This window comes from Sarcophilus harrisii, chromosome 4 (genome assembly GCF_902635505.1).
Source record: "Sarcophilus harrisii chromosome 4, mSarHar1.11, whole genome shotgun sequence".
In the NCBI taxonomy this organism is placed as follows: domain Eukaryota; kingdom Metazoa; phylum Chordata; class Mammalia; order Dasyuromorphia; family Dasyuridae; genus Sarcophilus; species Sarcophilus harrisii.
Window position 1 is genome coordinate 14,561,834 of NC_045429.1, and position 17,343 is coordinate 14,579,176.

The 17,343-nt window shown below is 42.3% G+C and overlaps 1 protein-coding gene and 1 long non-coding RNA gene across 3 annotated transcripts in view; one reads left to right on the forward strand and one right to left on the reverse strand.

Moving 5' to 3' along the window:
• KANK4 (KN motif and ankyrin repeat domains 4) overlaps positions 1-17,343 on the forward strand; it is a 105,052-nt gene that overhangs the window by 4,082 nt on the left and 83,627 nt on the right. The gene's annotated exons all lie outside the window — the stretch shown is intronic.
• On the reverse strand, positions 3,049-5,052 carry LOC116423735. The gene is made up of 2 exons (XR_004234249.1): positions 4,782-5,052; positions 3,049-4,635 (listed from the first exon to the last, which is right to left on the reverse strand). It is a non-coding gene; the product is annotated as an uncharacterized LOC116423735 (long non-coding RNA).

Genomic DNA, 17,343 nt, shown 5'->3' on the forward strand with positions numbered 1-17,343 from the left:
GGATCTGAAGGTTACTTACAAGTTCCTTCTCTAAAAGGGGGGGCGGGGAGGAGTCTATTTTAAAAGAACTCCTCTCCTGTTCCCAGAAATGCTCTAAACTCTGTTTCTCCAGCCTTCTTCATTAGATTTGAACTTCAACATATCATCCCTGCCAGGAAAAACCTAAATCATCACATATGCATTGGTCAATCAGTCATCCAGCATTTATTAAGCACCTGCTGTATGCGAGTCGCCATATACAGATCTCCTTTGAGTGTCACAATAATCCTGAGAGAGAGATAGAAAATATGGGTATTTTGTTTGTATGTTATTATGAAAATCCCCATTTTTAAGATGATTTTTAAGATGTAACTGAGGTTACAGATAAATGAGGCTGCAGTTCTCTGCCATGTCACAGAGAGCACGGCAGGGAGCTCTTTCTCAATACACTGGGGACTACATACATCTCATTGTCTCCAAAATAACCATTGCTTATTGTTTATGATGTGGGTGGAGTAAGGAAAAAAAAAAAAAGCTGTGCAACTTCAACTTTCTGGTGAAATCCCCTTTGTGCCCACAAAGTGACTTTTGGTTTTTGTGAATATTAAAAATAATGTTGCGAGCCCACATACTCTTTTATGGTTTACGGGGAATTGTGGGAGCAAAGGCAGTTATTGGGATCTCCATCTTCCAGATGCAGAAACTGAGGCTCACTGGCCCGAATGATTTGTCCTTTGTCCCACAGCCAGAAAAGGAACTTTCTGATCCTGCGCCCAGGAATATTTGTGCCTGGCCAAGTGGCCTCTCACATTATTGTGTGGGTGTTTCAAAAGTGGGCCCCAAGGGCCCCGAGAGATTTGGGGTGGAGTGCCCAGAGCTCGGAGCATGGCGGGCTCCGGCCCCCACTGCTGACTCTGCCCAGCTGGGCCACGGGGCAAACTGATGCAAGGTCTGAGGATGGTCACACGCGGGGTGGATGAGAGGGTCAGCAAATGGAACTGAGCCTGGACATCCTGGAGAGAGAAAAATCAGAATCCCAGAATCCAAAGGGGCCTCTGGGGCTTCTAGCCCCCTTTGTACTTGAAGAAGTAGCAGCTTCTCACCCGTGTCTGAGCCAAGACTTAGGGGCAGGGATGTTTGATGAAAGGAAATGGGGTTTGTTTCTGATGGGCTGTCATAGGGAAGAATGACCATACATATCTTATTCTACTGTCCAGGGCTAGAAAGTGGCAGAGATCATTTTTAGCAAGATATAAACTTACAAATACTTCGAACTGCCTCAAGATAATTAGATCATTTTATCAGTCAGTTGACTTCCACCCCTTCAAATTTCTAGACAGCAATTTCTTCCTTTTCCCCAATTTTCATAAGATTGTGGATTTTAAACTAGAAGGGACCTTAGTGATAGTCTCTTTCCGAGCAGTAGGGAGCTAGCTCCTTGTCTCTTAGCAGTGACCATTTGTTAGGGATGTTGGCTGGATGGTCTTCCAGGTCTCTTGTGATTCTGAGCTTCTGGCCTTCTTGGACCGATTCTTCCATCTAAATACATAGAACCCTCAGAACTTGGGACAGCTTGTTTTCCAGATGCAGCTGGGTCAGGAAGTTTTGCGTTCAGATACTGCCGTTGTCCCCTCCTGGCTGTGGGATTTTAGGCAAATTACTTCTCAGTGTCCCTGGAAACTCCCCCAAAATTCTAGATAAAAATTCTTCCCTCCACCTCACTTTTCACCAAGATATAGTTTTCGAGGTATAAGGGACATTTGGGCTTATCTAGTCCTAATTCCTAATTTAAATTTTAAAAAAATGAATGATATTTTGTATTTTTTATTTAATTTCCAAATATATTGCTATTTTTCCTACTCAGTGAACTATCCCTTATACCAAAGAACAAAAAAGAAAGAGGAAAAAAAACACTTAGAAGCTCCAGTATATCTGTATATCCGACGGAGTTGCTGTATTTTTGTCCAGTAGTTTCCAGTCTCTGAGGAGGAGGCAGAAGGGAGGGATAGATGCTCATCTCTTTTTTTTAGAACCAAGCTTGTTATTCATTCTTTTTTCTATCATGTCCCCCTCCTTATTTCCCTAACCATACAGTTTTCTTGGCAAAGATACTGGAGTGGTTCTCCATTTCCTTCTCCGGTTTATTTTACAGATGAGGAAACTGAGGCAATAACTTGCTCAGGATCACACAGCTAGTAAGGGTCTGAGGCCATTTTTGAACTCGGGAAGAGTATGTGCCCCCCCGCCCCATGCACTATGGCGTCATGTAGATGCTTGTTATAATTACAGAGTATTCCATTTCCTTTGCAGTTGATGATGATGATGGTTCCATTTGCCTTTTATCCTCATTGTGTATTTCATTTTCCTGGCTCTTGTTTATTTCACTCTCCCTCCATTTCTTTAAATCTTCCCCAGTTTCTTGGTCTTCATCATATTCTCTGTCTCCTTACATCACAATAACGTTCCATGACATTCATGTGCCACAGTTGGTTAGATCATTCCCCAGTTGATGGGCAGCAAACTTTGTTTCCTCCATTTGCTGCTACAAAAACTGTTGCAATGAATATTTGGGTATAAGGAGTGTCTTTCTGGCTTTGATCTTCTGGGAATATATTATTCAATGTCATCGCTTTCTTAGCATGCATCCAAATTGCTTTCCAGAGTATTTGGATCAATTCACAGAACCATCAGCTGTGTATTACTGTGCGATCTTTCCAAAGTCCCTCCAACATCTACTATTTCCATCTTTTGTCCCATTTGCTAAATTGCTGCCAGTTTCCTCATTTTGAAGATTAATTTTATATTTTGTGGTTCATTTGAATGAGTTGAGGCTCAGAAAAATGACAAAATTTGCCCCAAAATCAGACAAGTAGAAAATGGAATAAGTCCTGGAAGCTGTCTTCTGGCTCTAAAGATCACTAACCCAGTCTGTGCTGAGTTTAATGAGCAAGACCGTGGTGGTAGTAGTTTGAGTGTAAATATCAAGCCAGGAACGTGGGCTCAGCAAACCAACTGTAAGCCATGTTGGTAGATGCAAAATGTTCATCCCACTAATTTTTCACTTGGAAAATGGAGTTAATATTGATGTTTGGAGGGATTTTAAAACTAAGTACTCCTAGAATTCTTGGATGGTGGGTGAATTATGTCTTGTGTAGTAAAGTTTTAAATTTGTTAGTCATGGGAAAGTTGAAGATAAAGTATGTAGTTGTTATTGTTGTTGTAGTAGAGCAGTATGGGACAGGAGGAAGGGCCTTGGCTCTAGAGGCAGAAGATTTGGGATTAGATCTTGTCTCTGTAGCCTGTGTATCTCTGGGGTAAGTTATTTAACTGACTTAACTTCACTAGATCTTGGTTTCCTCCTGTATAATGTGAGGGGTTGGAATAATGGCCTTGGGAAGGCCCTCTCAGTCTAGATCTTTGAGATGCTATAATTAACACTCAAGATTTTTCCTGAGAATATGTCGTTTTTCGGAGCAGGCAGAGATGGAATAATTAGCAAGTTTGGTAACTTGAGTTTAAGGTTTGGGTGAAAAGATTAGACTTCTTCAAAGTCGGATTTACAATTTGCTAAGCAATCTCTGTAAGGTGCACATGGCGCCACCGGTTCCGGCTTTGATTTTCTCTCAAATTATAGGTAGTTCAAGCAATTTTTTAAAAAAGAAGCTTTATTGATATCTTTTGGGTTTTTTTTTTCATTAGTCATTTCTGGCTATAGCCTCAGTTCTCCCCATCACAGGAATTGAATCTTCTTTTATAACAAAGAAAAATAGTTAAACAAAAACAGCCAATAGAGACTGGTGAAAGTCTGTGTTTTGTTCTGCCCCCCATAGTCTTCCACCTTTCTAATTCCAGGAAGGAAATCTGTTTCATCTGTTGGATAAACTACTATAGTGACATCAATTTTGGTTTCCTTTGACTGTTTTTCTTTACATTATTGCAATCAATGCACTTCTTGTTCCCACGGTCCTCTCTGCATCAGTTAACCCAAGTCTTCCCATGAGTCTCTAATTCCTCATAATCAACATTTCTTATTACTGAAATTCATGTTTCATTTCTTACAGACAAATTGTTTTCTAACACTCCTCACCAAGTTAATGTAAGCTAGAATTGCTTGGTCAAGAGCATACTGGAAGGGACAGGGGAAGATGAGGGGCAGAGAGGGGTACTTTGTAAATGGGGAAAACTGAAGGGAAGAAGGATGTGGGGCAAGGATGGGGTGTCAAGAATGGGAGGGCAAGAGTGTAGCTGAGAGCTTGCAGGTAATGAGTGAGTATAGAATAACACCCAAAAGAGGATTTTGGAGAGGAAGAGAGCAACTTTAACTTGAATTTCCTAGAAAGTTCCTTCTTGTATTGATCTGTACCCATTTGTTAGCAGTGTCTTGGCGGAGGCCATCAGATTTAGCCTCTACCTGAGTAAGAATCTTTATAACACCCTTGGTCAATTAACCTAAGGGAGCATCTCGCCTTTGCTCAATGACCTTAAGCCTTGGGATAGGGGGGTTCTGCCATGTTGGGGGACAGCCCACTCCTCACTTCTTTTACACGACTGTCCTTTTGGATGCTTGTGGACAATTATAATGACCCTGCTGGGTCTCCCCCTTTTTCTTCAATCTTTTCTTCATCTTGGCCAAACTCCATTTTTTCGATGTTCTTCCTAAAAGATGGTACCAGAATTGAACACAAAACTGCAGACAGGCTCAACCCGCACCTCACCTTCCTAACCCCAGACACCATACTTCTCTTATTGTAGCCTGAAAGGCCATTGGGATTTGGGGCTTCCATATCACACTTTTGACTTACCTGGAGTTTGTGGACAGCTAATATTTCGGAATCTTTCCCTATACTTTGAGGAAATTCCCAGGTCAACCATGGCTTATTTCTCTTCTGGCTCTGATCCTGCTTTTCCAGACTCTTCTTCCCATCATCCCAAATTCCTTCTCATCCTAGAGATGCCCCCACTCCTGTGGAGATCCCCATTCTCCCACTGGAACAACTGCCTGGAGCTCTATGGGAGGAAATGCCTGAGCTAGCCATGACTTCCTTCTTATTTCTCTCAGTTTTTAATATGTCTTCCTCCTCTCAGAATATAAACTCTTGGATGGAAGAGATTTTGTTTGTAGTTGTTATCCTAGTCCTTAGCCCATTGCTTGTCACGTGAAAAAGACTTCATTAAACCACAGTTGATTTGATAAGAGCTATTGTAAGCCAGAAGTGATTCCAGATCTACATTTTTACATTTGGTGCTTGCAACCTAAAGGCAGGCTTTATGTTAATCACTAACAAATTTTATCTTGTTAATTTAAGCCCAGCATCCCAGTGTTTTAGATTTTGTGAAACTTGATCCTTCTGTCTCACATTGTGTAGCTTTTTGACTTTTCCACATTTAATAGGTAAATCTTCAGCTGTTGATTAAAATTTGAGCAGGACAGGGTTGAAATGGAGTCCTGGGGCACATCACCCAAGACTTCCCTCAGAAATTAGCCAATCAATCAGAAAGCTTTTATTGAGTTCCTACTATGTGCTGGGCACTTTGTTAAGTGAAGAGAAAAGAATGAAACAATCCCTATCCCTCAGGAACTTAGCATCTGTGGAAGAGATAAAATAGACATATAGAAACATGTAGAAAAAAAATATATAAATAATATAATATAATTAATTGAAGATAATTTTGGGAATGGGAAGAGAGACACAGTGACACAGTAAGGAGACAAGGGGCTATCGTGAAAGTTTTCTAGAGAAAATGATGCTTGAATTGAGGTATGAAGGAAACTAGAGATCCTGAGAGGAGCGAGGACATTATGAGTATGGAGGACGGCTTTCCCCAAATGAAAGGGAACCTGGGTGGCTCGGTGGATAGAGTGCTGGGTCCAGACCATAAATCCCAGAGCTCCTAAGTATCAGAGGCAGCTCTCTTGACTCCATAGGAGTCCTAGGAAATGTTTGCTAATTAATGAAAGAGCACACCCAACTCCTTGGGGAAGGGCGGTGAAAGAGGGGAAAGGACCGCAGACAAGGAATTTGAGGCAGAAGTTAGACTCCTTGACAGCTGTGCTCAGGACCAGCCCTGCCCTGCCTCCTCCCAAAGCCTGAAATGTGGAGTTAGGGGGGAGGGGAGGTGGGAAAGCTTCCCTGGATCTTGAAAAAATTTGGGGCCGAAAGGATAGTGGGAGGTGAGAGGCAGAGATCCAACATTCCTGGTTAGGAGAGAAGGCTCACAGATTGTGGAGGCTGGTTGGGTAACCACATTCCCCGGAGGTCCTTAAAAATAGGAGATTCCCTGTTTCTGAGATAGTGTTTAATCCTGTCTAGTCTGTAGGCAGGGGGATGGGCTAGATGGCCCACTCCCTTTTCCTCATCCCCCCCTCCCTGAGTTCTTTTTAGTTAGGTGTGGATTAGCCTCTCTGCCTCCCTGGTTAGGTTGTAAGGTTGGGGGGGGGGGGGGGGGGGGGGGCGGTGTTTTCATGAAGGATACTCCAATCTGGCTGGCTGGGCTCTGAGAGCCATCTGTGTGGTTTGGTTGCTTCCCTTCCGAAAGGTTCTAGCAAAATAGTAGTAGTAGTAGTAGTAGTAGTTGTTGTTGTTATAGTTGTTGTAGTTGTAGTAGTAATAGTAGTAGTGATAGTAATAGTGATAATAGTAGTAGTAATGGTAGTAGTAGTTATAGTAGTAATAATAGTAGTAGTAATAGTACTAGTAGTAGTGATAATAGTAGTAATAGTGGTAATAGTAGTAGTAGTAGTAGTAATAGTGATAATAGTAGTAGTGATAGTAGTAGTAATAATAGTAGTGATATAATAGTAATAGTAGTTGTAGTAGTAATAGTAGTAGTAGTTGTAGTAGTAGTAGTGATAGTAGTAGTAGTAGTTGTAGTAGTAATAGTAGTAGTGATAGTAGTAGTAATAGTGATAATAGTAGTAATAGTAGTAATGATAGTAGTAGTAATACTAATAGTGATATAATAGTAGTAGTAATGATAGTAGTAGTAATACTAATAGTGATATAATAGTAGTAGTAGTAATTGTAGTTGTAGTAGTAGTTGTAGTAGTAATTGTAGTAGTAGTAGAGTAGTAATAATAGTAGTAGTAATAGTAGTAGTAGTAGTAGCAGCAGTAGTCATAGCTAACACTTAGTAAATAGCTAGGGTAAATAAAGCTCTGTATGGAAAACCCAAATTCAGATTTTGTCTCAGACACTTACTGCCTATCAAATTATTCAATCTTTGCCTATCTGGTATTTTCATCTGTAAAATGGGTTAATAATCACATCTGTCTTCTAGGATTTGTGAAGCACTTTACCTAGGTGATCTCATTGGATCTTCACAAGAATCCTGGGAGGTAGCTATCTGTTATTATCCCTATTTTACAGATGAGAAAACTGAGAAAGGTAAGGTACCGGGACACAACACAGGCAGTGTGAAAGAATTTGAACCCCAAGTTTCCTTCCCTCAATTCACTGGGCACCCATCCGGGCCATGCTCTTTGTCCTCGGACCCCCTGCAGTTAGCACAGTGCCTGGCACATGGGGAGTGCTTCATAAGCGCCTTTTCATCCTTTCGGCCCAGGACTGGGTCAGGAGGGCCCGCCGGCCTGCCAGGGAACAGGCCTCCAGCTGCCAACTTCCAGGCGCCTTGAAATAGGATCCAGCCCCTCCTCCGTTTCCTGACTGGTGTTTACCATGGAGCCCTTTCCCTTTCTTGGAGCTGGAAAGCCCATTTCTGACAGGGGCAGTGGCCGTGGGGATTGGAGGGCCTCGCATCCTGGGGTTGACCCGAGCTCCCCCACCCCCTCCTGGCTGGGTGCTGGGAGGAGGGGGCTGCAGGCAGCCTGGGGACTGATGGGAAGCCTGGCCTAGCATAGCCTCCACCATGGGTCTGAGGCTTATTTATTTATCCTCATTTAGCAAAGGAAAAAAGGAAGAAAGACCCAAAGTGGACAGTCCTTGGCCCTGGCCCCCGGGAGGGTTGCCGAATGCCCTGGGTCTGTGTCTGGATAACCCATTAACAGGGCAGTAAAAGCTGCTTGGCTAGAGGCCAGGCCACTCGGGCTCCCGCACCCCTGAGCTTGGGCAGGAGCCAGGGCCCTTCCTTTCCTGTTGGGCCTCATTCTTCTGCAGGGACAGCCGGGAGCCCCACCTCTGGACCCCCAGCTTCTCCTCCGGGCTGCCCGCTGTCTGGCCTCCGCTCTCTCCCAGGCCAAGAGCAGCCTTCCAGCCTCCCAGACTCCCTCGGTCCCTCAGCCAACTGGTGATTTGGAAACGGCACCACCTTCCCGGCCTGGGGACCTAAAGGGAAGAGGAAGCCCTTCCTGGGCTGATAACTTATAACGCAAAATGAGCTTCAGAGCGCGGGGACGTGGGTGCCCGGCGACTTCCCGCCTCAGCAGCCTTGACCTCAGTTCCCTTATGTGCCATTTAGAGGGTTTGACCCCATGACCTCTCAGGATCCCTTTCTGCACTGATTTATGAACTGGTGCCTTGCTGGCAGACTGCTTTTCTTCCCCCTTTGATACAATCATTTTCTTCTTTTCATTAAAAATCTGTAGGCATATTTAAACTATTTATATCCTTATATTTTATATATTTGAGTGTATTTATATAATTAATTATATTCCTATAATACAGATACTTAAGTATATTTGCAGGATCCATATATTTATATTTCATAAATTTACATGTTATATTTAATATTTAAATATCCTCATAAAATTCCTATACTTTTTATAGCTATAGGCACATTTGTGGAATTTTAAATTATATCTATATAATTTATATGAGTTATATTTTATATATTTTATATTTAGGTACATTTATACTTCACATTTCCAGTATTTTTATGTAATTTATATTTTATATACTTAGGTATATTTATATCTTATATTTGTACATTGCATGTATTTAAAATCTAGTTGTATATTATATATTTAAGTAGATCTATATAATGTGAGTACACTTATAAATTATAGTATAAGTATATTTATATAAGTTATATTTGTACATTTCATGTATTTAAAACGTATTTGGATATTATATATTTAAGTATATTTATATAATTTATATTATATGTGGGTATACTTATATAATTTATAGTATATATTTAAGTATATTTACATAATTTGTATTGTATATTTAACACTATTTAATTTCGATTTTTATATTTTATACAAGTTTAAGTTACATAATGCTTTAAATATGGCAAAGCTCTTGACAATTTTTTTTTAAATTCTAGGATATAGGTAATATTATCATCCCATTATTCAGATAACAAAACCGAGGCTGGTAGAAGTTAAGTGAATTTTTGATCAGGTCAGGATCATGTAGCTGAAGAGAGAATAAGTGCCTGAGCTTGGATTTGAATGCAGTTTTTCCCGACTCCAGGGCCAGATTTGTGAGCATTGCACCCCAGCACTTACCAGCTCTGTGACAGATCCTGCTCTCTGTACTGACCAGCTCTGTGTCAGATCCTTCTCCCAGCACTTACCGGCTCTGTGTCAGATCCTCCTCTCAGTACTGACCAGCTCTGTGTCAGATCCTATTCCCTAGTAGTTACCAGCTCTGTGTCAGATCCTATTCTCCAGTACTTACTGGCTCTGTCACAGATCCTGCTCTTGGCACTTACCAGCTCTGTGACAGATCCTGCTCCCCAAACTCACTGGCTCTGTGACAGATCCTGCTCCCTGTCCTAACCAGCTCTGTGTCAGATCCTATTCCCCAGTATTGACCAGCTCTGTGTCAGATCCTATTCCCCAGTACTTACCAGCTCTGTGTCAGATCCTCCTCTCAGTACTTACTAGCTCTGTGACAGATCCTGCTCTTGGCACTTACCAGCTCTGTGACAGATCCTGCTCCCCAAACTCACTGGCTCTGTGTCAGATCCTGCTCCCCAGTACTGACCAGCTCTGTGTCAGATCCTATTCCCCAGTACTGACCAGCTCTGTGTCAGATCCTATTCCCCAGTACTGACCAGCTCTGTGTCAGATCCTGCTCTTGGTACTGACCAGCTCTGTGTCAGATCCTATTCCCCATACTTACTAGCTCTGTGACAGATCCTGCTCTTGGCACTTACCAGCTCTGTGACAGATCCTGCTCCCCAGTACTAACCAGCTCTGTGTCAGATCCTATTCCCCAGTACTGACCAGCTCTGTGTCAGATCCTATTCCCCAGTACTGACCAGCTCTGTGTCAGATCCTATTTCCCAGTAGTTACCAGCTCTGTGACAGATCCTGCTCCCAGTAGTTATGAGCTCTGTGACAGACAGATCCTGCTCCTGGTACTGACCAGCTCTGTGTCAGATCCTATTCCCCAGTACTTACTGGCTCTGTGACAGATCCTGCTCCCAGTAGTTACCAGCTCTGTGACAGATCCTGCTCCCCATACTCACTGGCTCTGTGACAGATCCTGCTCCCTGTCCTTACCAGCTCTGTGACAAATCCTGCTCTCAATAGTTACCAGCTCTGTGTCAGATCCTCCTCTCAGTACTTACCAGCTCTGTGACAGATCCTGCTCTTGGCACTTAGCAGCTCTATGACAGATCCTGCTCCCAGCACTTACCAGCTCTGTGACAGATCCTATTCCCCAGTACTGACCAGCTCTGTGACAGATCCTATTCCCCAGTAGTTACCGGCTCTGTGACAGATCCTGCTCTTGGCACTTACCGGCTCTGTGTCATATCCTATTCCCCAGTAGTTACCAGCTCTGTGACAGAGTCTGCTCCCCATACTCACTGGCTCTGTGACAGATCCTCCTCCCAGTACTGACCAGCTCTGTGACATGGGTAAGTCAGAAGCCATCACCCCCTGAGCCTCCATTTTAATGGGGACAACAGGATCTACTGGATCTACCCTTCAGGGGTCAGATAAAATGATGAGTTTTAAGGGACCATCCATCTTCGGCTTAGAGTGGACAGAGCTCGTCTGGAGGGCAGTGCCCGGTCCTGGGTGCCATGGTTTGGGTAATGAGGTCAGAAGAAGGGACTTTGCCCTGAAAAGGACACTGAGTCTGTGCCAGTTGAAGCCGGAGGGGATGCTTAGTCGGGAGGAGAGGAGGCTGGTGGGGAGAGGGCAGGAGAACTGAATCCAAGCATTTCTTTGATCACAAAGAAGAATTTGCCCCTTTCGTTAGATCTGTGTCAGATATTTATTGTCTGTGCCAGTGAAGGGTTCCCTGTGTGGAGTGCAAAGGTTGGGCGGGGTGACGTCTAAGGGTCTCTCAGATGGTCCCATGATACATGCCTTGATTTAGTTCTTGCAGACTCCAGGACCAGAGCTGTAGGCCTTGCACTCCTCAGGAGCCTTCCACACTCCCTTTTGCCTGCTTAGTAAAGTTTAAATGTCTTCTTAATAAATCATCCCCCGCCCCACCTGAGCCAGCTATGCCGACTGTCCACTTAAGTTCCAGCTTCTCCAGGAGGCCTTCCCCCCAGCCCGGCTGCTGCTGCTGACCCCGGCCTCCCATTATCTTTCCTCTACATTGACCAGGGGAGGCCAGCCAAAGCAGCCCTCTCATCCAGCTCGTGTGTCTCCATCTTGCCTTTGTAGAGCTTTTTTCCCCTCATCCAGCTCTGTCATGTCTGTGGCCTCCCTCTTATCTGCCATTGCTGGGCAATGTGTCTGCACCGGGGATGAATGAGATGGGTTTTGGTGTTAAGGGACAGGTCAGTTTCCAAGAGCCTCCACAGCTGTGGATCACGGCATCTGAAGGAGCTGCAGAGCAGCCTTTGCTGACACAGGTGTCTCGGACTGGGAATGAGATAAATTGGAGGCAGAGGGAAGAGGAGAGAGGTCAGAGAACAGCAACAGCCTCTCAGTCTCCTTGTATCATCCTCTCACAAGAGGAGATCCCTTTTGGGTTGAATCTTCAGCAGCCACTGGCAGGTGACTGCTGTGTATTCCAACATTTTAGGAATCGTGAAAGGGAAAGGCTGAATGCGGGAAAGATAATGGCTTCTCTTTCAGACATGTTGAATGTGAGATGCTTACAGACCATGCAGGAAGGGGCAGGGCTGAAGCTTAGGAGAGAAATTAGGGCATCTAGCAGCTGAAGGACCTGGGGGACACATCTACGGGTAAGAAATGGCGAATAGATGCTGGATAGAAAGAGAACGTTGGGTCAACCCGAGACCATTGGTGGATCCTTCTCTCAGTACCAAAAAGACTCAGCACTAACATGGCTCCTTATGGTTTAATTTGTAGTTTAGTTAGATATGACAGTTGTACTTCATTCCTATTTTTTCATTATCTTCCTTGAAATTCTAAACTTCTGTAAAGTGACCCCTCAAGGCAGTGTGATTGGTGCAGCAGCAATTTTGTGAATGAGCTTAGGTAGTATTATTAAAACATTTTTAAAAATTTCTGAACATCTGCAGATATGTAGCAGGACAGAAAATAAGAATATTGTACCTGAAAGTATAGCTCTGGTTTTTTTTTTTTTTTTTTTTTTTTTTTTTTTTTTTTTTTTTTTTTTTTTTTTTTTTTTTTTTTTTTTTTTTTTTTTTTTTTTTTTTTTTTTTTTTTTTTTTTTTTTTTTTTTTTTTTTTTTTTTTTTTTTGGCAGTTTGCTTTTCTTTTAAAATATATAATCAGTTAAACCTATAGTTTCTGAAGTCATCCTTGTGATTCCTGATGTCTTCCTCTGTTCTCTTCTGTGTATTTAAAAAATGCTTCAATAATGTTTTCTTTTAAAAAAATATTTTCTTAAATATTTCCCAATTACATGCAAAATTTTTGAAATGTTTATTTTTTTTAAACTGTGATCCAATTTTTTTCCCTCCTTTCTATCCCTTGAGAAGACAAGTAATATGATACTGATTCTACATGTAAAACATATAAATATAAATATGTAAAATATCTTTCCATATTAGCCATGTTGCAGAGAAAACACACAAAACAAGAAAAATAAATGTAAAAAAAGATGTTTCAGTTTATGCTCAGAGTTCATCAGTTCTCTTTAGAAATGGATAGCATCTTCCATCATGTGTTCCTTTGAATTATCTTGGGTCATTATGTTGATCAGAATAGTCATATCTTTTAAAGTTGATCATTATGCAATATTGCTGTTATTGTGTGCAATCCTGGTTCTTCCCACTTCACTTTGCATCAATTCATTTAAGTCTTCCCATTTTTTCTGAAACCATCCCCCTCATCATTTCTTATAGCATGATAATATTTCATCACAATCGCATCCTGCAACTTGTTCAGCTATTCCTAATTGATGGGCATCTTCTTAATTTCCAGTTCTTTGACACCACACAAAAAGAGCTGCTATAAATATTTTGTACACCTAGATCCTTTCTCCTTTTCTTTGATCCTTTTGGGATGAAGACATAGTGGTAATGTTGCAGGGCAGTGGGTAGTGCACCAGGGATAGAGTTAGCAAGATTTATCTATTTGAGTTTATATCCGACCTCAGATATTTCCTAGTTATGTGACCCTAAGCAAGTCACTTTACCTTGTTTGCCTCAGTTTCCTGAGCTGTCAAATGATCTGGAGTGGGAAATGGCAAACCCTCTAGTATCTTTGCCAAGAAAACTCCAAAGGGGGTCACAAAGAGTTGGACATGACTGAAAACAAATGAACAGCTGTGGTATTGTTGAGTCAAAGGATATGTACAATTTAATAGCCCTTGGGTATAGTTCCAAATGGTTTCCCAGAATGGTTGGACCAGTTCATAACTCCATCAACAATGCATTAGTGTCTCAATTTTTCCATATTGCCTCCAGTATTTATCATTTTCCTTTTCAAAAGATCCTTTTTTCTTTCTTTTTCACCAACTCTATACCCATGCCTCTCTTCCACAAATATAAAATCCTTGTAGCATATTTGAAGAATAAATTTAGACACATTTGACGTGTCCAAAATGTCTGTCTTATTCTGTATCTGAAGTCCACCACCTGTCTTTCAGAAGGTGGGTAGCATGCTTCAGTTTTCTGGAATTGTAGTTGGTCATCATATGGATCGCAGATCTGAAGTTTCTCAGAATTTTTTATAATATTATTATTGTACACTTGTGATGGAAAGAGCCATTATATCCAGAAAAAAACTATGGAGACTGAATGTGGATCAGAGTATCGTATTTCACCTCTTTGTTGTTGTTGTTTTGCTTATTTTTTTTTTTTTTCCTTTCTCATGTTTTCTTTTTTCCCTTTTGATCTCATTTTTTTGTCAGCATGAATAATATGGAGGTATATTTAGAAGAATTACAAGTGTTTCATCTATATCAGATTGCTTGCTGTTTTAGGAAGGGGAGTGGGAAGGAGAGAGGGAGAAAATTTTGGAACACAAGGTTTTATAAAGAAAATAGGCATCAAATAATATTATTATTGTATAAGTTATTCTCTGGTTCTGCTCACTTCCCTATTGGTTCATAGAAGTTTTCCCAAGTTTTTCTGAAATTATCTTTTCATTATTTTTAATAGTGTAACAGTATTAAATTATATTCATATGCCATAATTTGTTTAGCCTTCCTGCATTTGATGACCACCCTTTAGTATTCATTTCTTTGCCCTTACAGAAAGAGCTGCTAGGAAAATTTTGCAAGTATAGGACCTTTTCCTCTTTCTTTGATCTCTTTCGTAATGTAAACAGAAATAGGGGCTATTATTACTATGACAAAGAGGATGGTCACTTTGGGGGCAGAGTTCCAACTTACCTTCTAGAATGACAATCCATAATGTCACGAAGTACTCATTAGGGTGTCTGTTCTCCCTATAGATGGCCAACAATGGTCATTTTCCTTTTTTACTCAACTTTGCTAATCTAATGGCTGTAAGATAGAGTGCCAGTGCTATTTGTCTTTGCATTTCTTTAATTATTGATGATTTAGGATGGTTTTTCATATGGTTGTTGATTGCTTGGATTTCTTCCTTTGAAAACTGCCTCTTCATAGCTTTTGACTATTAGGTATAGATTTCTGAGGCAAGATAAACTCTCTGTTTCTGCCTCTATTTTCCTCTCTCTCCCCCCATATTCCCTTCCTTCCCCCTTTTCTTTCTCTCCCTCTCCCCCTCTGTCTTTCTGACTTTCTGTCTCTCTCCCCCTTCTCTCTCTTTCTATCTTTGTTTCTCCATTTCTCTCTCTTTCCCTCTTCCCCCCCCCTCCCCTTCTTTCTCCATCTTTGTCTGTGTGTGCCTCTGTGTCTCTTTCTGTCTCTGTGTCTGTCTGTTTCTGTCTCTTTCTCTCTTCCTTTCTCTTCTCTCACTTTGTCTCTCTTGCTCTCTGTCTCTCTGTCTCTGTCTCTTCCTCTCTCCTCTCTCGCTTTGTCTCTCTTGATCTCTGTCTCTCTCACTCCCTATCTCTATCTCTGCATCACCCTATCTCTGTCTGTGTTTGTTTGTCTCTCCCTCCCTCCCAGTCCCTCATCCCTTAAGTCCTCTCCTTCCTCCTAGCAGACAGTGAGCTCTCCCTACCACACTTGGATCTTCCCTGGATCTGACACAGTCTGTTTTGTAGCACAGGTCTCTGTGTCTATTCTCATTCCCTGTCAGATTGAAAATGCCTTTCGAACCTTTGTCACCCATTTTTGTCCTTGTACCTCAAGCCCCTCGCAGTCCTTTGCATACAGCAGGTACTTAATAAATGCTTATTGGTTGATAGTCTAGTACTTTGCATATTTTTTTTTTATTCAATCTGTGATTTCATGGGTCTAAGAGCTCCCAAGTGAGGGAACTCCCTTCACCAATGTGGCCCTGCACCTGCTCTGTGGTTGAGAGCTAGGGGGCTGCTTCGGGCACTGCTCACCCAGCTGGCATCCCCTGTCTCCTCTCCCCCCCCCCCCCCCCCCGACTCTTCTCCATTATCCCCTCCTTGTAGCTTTTTGGCTCACATTGAGTAGGTTTTTTTTTTTTTTTTAAATTGGATAATTTTGTCTGATTGGAAGAATTAAATTCAATTTCTCAACAAATCCTTATTAAAAACCTAGAAAGGCAGGCCTCTAATCAGCTTTTAATAAGAGTTTGTGGTTAAATTGACTTTGATTCCACTCATCCGCCCCCCACATTTCTGCCAGATGAGTAGATGGCTTTTGAGGCTGGCTCCTCGCTCTTGTCCAGGCTGCTGACTGGCAGGGAAGCTTTGCCCTGCTCCTTTTCCCACCTGGGCCGCTCCTTCCCCTAGAAAGCCCAGTGGCCTCCCTTCTTCCGTTGGTGCCGTTGGTATTGGAATCAGTGTGGCTACTCAGAGCTCCTGAGCCCGACCGTTCCTTCCAGCCTCTGGGGCCGGGCCGCAGACTGGGCCTCTGCACACCCTCCCAGAGCCAGAGTTGTCTTTCTGATGCAGGATTTCTGGTTCCATCACTCCCCTGTTCAGAGACCTACAGTTGGCTCCCCATTACCTCCCAGGGACTTTCCTTAATCCGACCCTCCCTTGTGAGCCTCATGTCACACTTACAGCTGTGATACACTCTGGCCATGCTGGCCCGGCCTTCACCTTCATCCTTCCCTATGGCTCAGGAGCCAATTTCCTGCCACTTTCCCACCATCTTGACCTGGTGAATTTCTGCCTGTCTCTCTCTCTTTCCAAGGCCCAGATCAGGTGGCTTCTGTTCTGAGGGGCCTTCCTGGATCTCTCAGTTGGAAGTGGCCCCTTCCCCCGGACTTGCCACCCTTATTTTAACCCTTCCTGGACTCATTGCACAATTTTTGGCTTATATGTGTTCATGTGTTGACTTCTCACCTCAACTATAGCTGTATCCTTTACAGCCTCTGCCTTGCACATAGTAGGCCTTCACCAAATGTGTTTTGGATGAACGGACATTAGTGTTGGGAAGGATTTTTGAGGTCATCCGGGCCAAATTTCTCACTTGACAGATAAGGAGACTGAGGCCCATGAGATTGCATGACTTGATTTTTGCTATACAACCATCTAGGTTTAGAATGTAGATTTAAAAGCCTTGAAACTCAGACTATATATAGAACAGTTTTAAAAATTGAGCATTTTATTGAAAATTTAGCTGTACAACAGCTGGTCAGCATTCTTTTGACTTTATGAGACTTCTCTGCCCAGGCTTAAAAGAAAGAGGGGGCTGGGATTCAATTCAGTTCAATTAAACTTTTTTTTTGGTTTTTGTGTTTCTCTCTCTCTCTCTCTCTCTCTCTCTCTCTCTCTCTCTCTGTGTGTGTGTGTGTGTGTGTGTGTGTGTTTTGTTTATTTTTTTGGTTTTTGTTGAGGTAATTGAGGTTAAGTGACTTGCCTAGGGTCACAGCTAGAAAGCATGAAGTGTCTAAGGTCAAATTTGAACTCAGATCCTCCTGACTTCAAGGTTGATGCTGTATCCATAAACTTAAACATTTGTTTATTAAACACCTACTGTGTACTCTCATTGTTGGGTGTTTGATTAGCACTTTGTACTTGGCAGAAAGAGCTTTGGGCTTGGAG